The 4441-nt window shown below is 58.8% G+C and overlaps 2 pseudogenes; both read right to left on the bottom strand.

The window, feature by feature from the left end:
• Positions 1-75, bottom strand: part of LOC146769591 (5.8S ribosomal RNA) — a 163-nt pseudogene extending 88 nt beyond the window's left edge.
• A 967-nt stretch (positions 76-1042) lies between these two features.
• LOC146769590 (18S ribosomal RNA) lies at positions 1043-2817 on the bottom strand (annotated as a pseudogene).
• Between the last annotated feature and the right edge of the window lie 1624 nt (positions 2818-4441).

Raw genomic sequence — 4441 nt, 5'->3', positions numbered from 1 at the left:
GCAATTAACACTAATTTTCGCAGCTAGCTGCGTTTTTCATTGACGTGCAAGCCAAGTGATCCACCACCAAGAGTCACAGGAAACTTTCGAAAACGTTCCCCCCTGCAGGAGCAGGAGAGGCGGGAGGAAGGCAATGCCATCCGTCCACCGCCCATGCGGCGAGACGGCTTGGGCGCCCTGTTCAAGGCTTCCCCTCTGGAAGTCAGACTGCACCGTTGTGAGAAAAAAAGTGTTACCAGGCCCTGGGCCTGGGATTTCCCCCCTGCCCACCCACGGGCAAGGGGGGCTACCGGAAAGATGGGAGCAGGCAGCAGCCCCACTGCCGCTGGTCCCTCCCAAGGTAACCAGGAGTCACCCTGCGAGTATTCAAACCCCTCGGCCCGGCAGCACGAGACCGGGTCAAACTGGGTACCTGGCAATCAGGGAGGGTCACCCCACCTGCATGTCAGCCATCTGTCTCCGGGCGGCCCTGAGCCCACCCCACCCTTGCCTGGGTCAGAGGTGCCAGGCAGCTCCCCGTCCTGCACGCCTCCCACCGAGAGCAGCCGGGGGTCCCTGAGCAGGCCCTTGGCTCCTTCTCTTCCAGGACGCCCTGCTGTGCAAGACGGGCTGCTCAGATGTCGCCCGAAGCCCCGTTGGGCCAAGACTCGGCTTTGGGAGGGCCAGGGGAGGCATGGCTTTTCAGGGAGGGGTGGTCCCAGCCCGGGGAGGCACTGCCATTTAGTTTCCCTCCCACCGCGGGGGTCGTGCAGAGTGAACATGGGTTCTGTCTCGGGAGGGCTCACTGCTGTGCCCCTCCCAGAGAGAGGGACAGGGGCCGAGCACCATCCCCGTCCCCTGTCCCTCAGGCGGTCGGGTCCTCCCCCAGCGGAGGAAGACCCGCCAAGGCGCAGTCCTTACCCAAGCACCCAATGTGGCCACGGACCGCTCTGCCGGCCGGGTCGTGCGTGGGCAGGGCCGGGCCCTGTGCCTAGGGTGTGCTCGCAGGAGGCGGCCGAAGGTTTCGAGCTGGCACCATCCGTTGCTCGGGCTGCTCTGCCATTAATAATCCTTCTGCAGGTTCACCTAAAACCTTGTTATGACTGTTACTTCCTCTAGTCAAGTTTGGTCATCTTCTTGGTGCTCTGCCAGGGCCGTTGCCGACTCCGGCGGGGCCGATCCGAGGACCTCACTAAACCATCCAATCAGCAATAGCGACGGGCGTTGTGTACAAAGGGCAGGGACTTCATCAACGCGACCTTATGACCTGCACTTACTGGGAATTCCTCGTTCATGGGAAATAACTGCAATCCCCAATCCCTAACACGAACAGGGTTCAGCGGGTTACCCGCACCTGTTGGCGAAGGGTAGGCACACGCTGATCCGTTTGGTGTAGCGCGCATGCATCCCCGAACATCTAAGGGCATCACAGACCTGTCATTGATCGAACTTGTGTGGCTGAACACCCCTTGTCCTTCTAAGAAGTTGGATGCCGACCGCAGGGGGTCACGTAACTAGTTAGCATGGAAGGGTCTCATTCGCTATCAGAATTAACTAGACAAATTGCTCCATCAACTAAGAACGGCCATGCACCACCACCCACAGAATCGAGAAAGAGCTATCAATCTTTTCCGTGTCTGCGCCGGGTGAGGTTTCCCTTGTTGAGTCAAATTAAGCCGCAGGCTCCACTCCTGGTGGTGCCCTTCCATCAATTCCTTTATGTTCCAGCTTTGCAACCATACTCCTCCCGGAACCCAAAGACTTTGGTTTCCCAGAAGCTGCTCGGCGGGTCATGAGAACAACGCAACCGGATTGCTAGTTGGCATGGTTTATGGTCGGAACTACGACGGTATCTGATCGTCTTCGAACCTCCGACTTTCCTTCTTGATTGATGAAAACATTCTTGACAAATGCTTTCTCTTTGGTTCGTCTTGTTCCGGTCCAAGAATTTCACCTCTAGCGGCACAATACAAATGCCACGGGCTGTCCCTCTTAATCATGGCCCCAGTTCCGAAAACCAACAAAATAGAACCGGAGTCCAATTCCATTATTCCTAGCTGAAGTATTCAGGCAACCGGCCTGCTTTGAACACTCTAATTTTTTCAAAGGAAACGCTTCAGACCTCTGGGACACTCATTCAATAGCATCAAGGCAGTGCCGAGAGAAAGGCGCTGGGGCAGGCGGTAGCTCGCCATGAGGAGGACCGCCAACTCGATCCAAAGATCCAACTACGGGCTTCTTAACTGCAGCAACTTTAATATACGCTATTGGAGCTGGAATTACCGCAGCTGCTGGCACCAGACTTGCCCTCCAATGGATCCTCGTTAAAGGATTTAAAGTGTACTCATTCCCATTACAGGGCCTCGAAAGAGTCCTGTATTGTTATTTTTCGTCACTACCTCCCCGAGTTGGGAGTGGGTAATTTGCGCGCCTGCTGCCTTCCTTGGATGTGGTAGCCATTTCTCAGGCTCCCTCTCTGGAATCGGACCCTGATTCCTCATTACCTGTGGTCACCATGGTAGGCACAGAAAGTATAATCGAAAGGGCAGACATCCGAATGTATAGTTGCCATCACGGGGACGTGCGATCGGCTCGAGGTTATCTAGAGTCACCAAAGCACGGATTGGTCATGGTCTCATAAATCACGCTTCACGGGAGGTCAGCGCTCGTCGCCATGTATTAGCTCTAGAATTACTTACCACAGTTATCCAAGTAACAGATGGAGCGATCAAAGGAACCAGAACTGATTTAATGAGCCATTCGTAGTTTCACTGTACTTATATGTGCATGGCTTAATCTTTGAGACAAGCATATGCTACTGGCAGGATCACCCAGGTACCGCACCTGCTGACGAGGTGGGTTCGGGAGCCGTGTGCACCGTCATGCGACTGACACCTTCGCACATCCCCTCTTGGGAGCCTGCTGGGGAGAGAGCCCACCTGCCTGTGCGGGAGCGCTCGCTGAGAGAGGGTGGGCAGGTGTGGACACACGGGCACCGGTGGGCCCAGCCATCTTCCTGGAAGGGAGAGGCGGGCCGAAACGCAGCCTGAGTGAGACGCAGGGGTGCCGGCACCAGGCGGTGGCGGAGTCCGCAGAACACAGCTGCTGCGGAAATGCGCTGGGCAGAGAGACAGCGTGGCGCGCAAGGGGTAATATACCTGCCAGGCAGCAGCATCCAGGACATACGCAACCCGACCCCTTCCATTTGGGTCGGACCACTGAGGGTCACAAGCTTTGCTCTGCTGGGTTTGGGGGAGGGCCTCCGACAAGCACCAGGTCCCTCGAGCCGGACGGTCCATGCGGGGTGGAAGCTCTTTCCTTGAAACAACAGCTGAGGCTGGCCAAGCAGTCCATCCCTAAACAGACCAAGCATGACCAATCGATCGGAGTGCGCGGCACTGGCCGGGGCCTCCCCCAGCAGGCCGCACTGTGTGGGGAATGCCAGCTTCACATCCCTGCCTGTTCCCGGGGCGAGCAGGCTCGGATGAAAGGCCCATCGGGAAGGGTTGGGAGGCAGGCATACAACAGGGCCCCTGGGGGCCCCAGCAGACGGCCCGTGTCCTGACTTCCCCTGTCTCGGAATCGCCGGACTTCATGGAGTTTTGGCTGACCCTCTCCCTAGTAATCTAGTGGAAAAATACCCCCCTTGTAATCCGTGCACACCAGGTGACGGAGGGGACCCAAGGCACAAATGTGCGTGACCTCCTGGAGCTCTCGCTGGGATCAGGTAGGCAAACGGGCCCTCATCGAGACTTCCAGGGAAGCCTGGCCATCTGGTTGCCCCATTGGAAAGCATTGCATGCGAGCAGATGGCCAAGGCGATAGGTGTGACCAGATGGCAGAGGGGAAAGGCACAACCAGATGGATGGGCTTGAAGGGGGGTCATCTAGTCGCACTGTGCCCTAACGAAAGGGCGAGCGGGTGCCGGTGCATGGGGGGCTGGAAGCCCGGGACCCTAGCTGGGCCTCAGCCATGGGGCTGCAAGAGGTAGCTGACGGGCAGTCTGACCCGGGGCCCACGAACCCCTTGACAAGCAGCCAAAGCATGGGAGGTTTTCAGGGAACCGCGTCCCGGGCCCTTGTTGGAGTGGCAGGCCAGAGGATGGGACCAGGGAAGGAGCACCCAACCTGGGGCCTGGTGGGGTCACTCGACCCCATCGGGGCTCCCGGACTCAGAGGTGCAGGGGAAGCCTCCCTTGACCCACAGGACCCCGTCCTAGGCACCCTGCCACATGGCAGGCCTGAGGATGGAGCCTGGGGTGGGGAGGCTGCCCTCCTCAGGACCCTCAGAGATCCTGGCTAGAGCTACTGAACCCAGCCAAACAGGGGGAGGGTCCCGGGCACGATGCAACCCCGTCTCGGGCCTTTGGCAGAGGGGCAGGCTAGGGGACGGGGCCCAGGGCTGGAGCACCCGACCCTGGGCCCGGTGGGGCCCATGGACCCGGCGGGGCCCTTGGACCCAG

Source organism: Triturus cristatus, unplaced genomic scaffold (assembly GCF_964204655.1).
Source record: "Triturus cristatus unplaced genomic scaffold, aTriCri1.1 SCAFFOLD_422, whole genome shotgun sequence".
NCBI lineage: Eukaryota > Metazoa > Chordata > Amphibia > Caudata > Salamandridae > Triturus > Triturus cristatus.
Note: the sequence above shows the minus strand (reverse complement) of the source record. Positions and strands in the feature narration are given on the sequence as shown.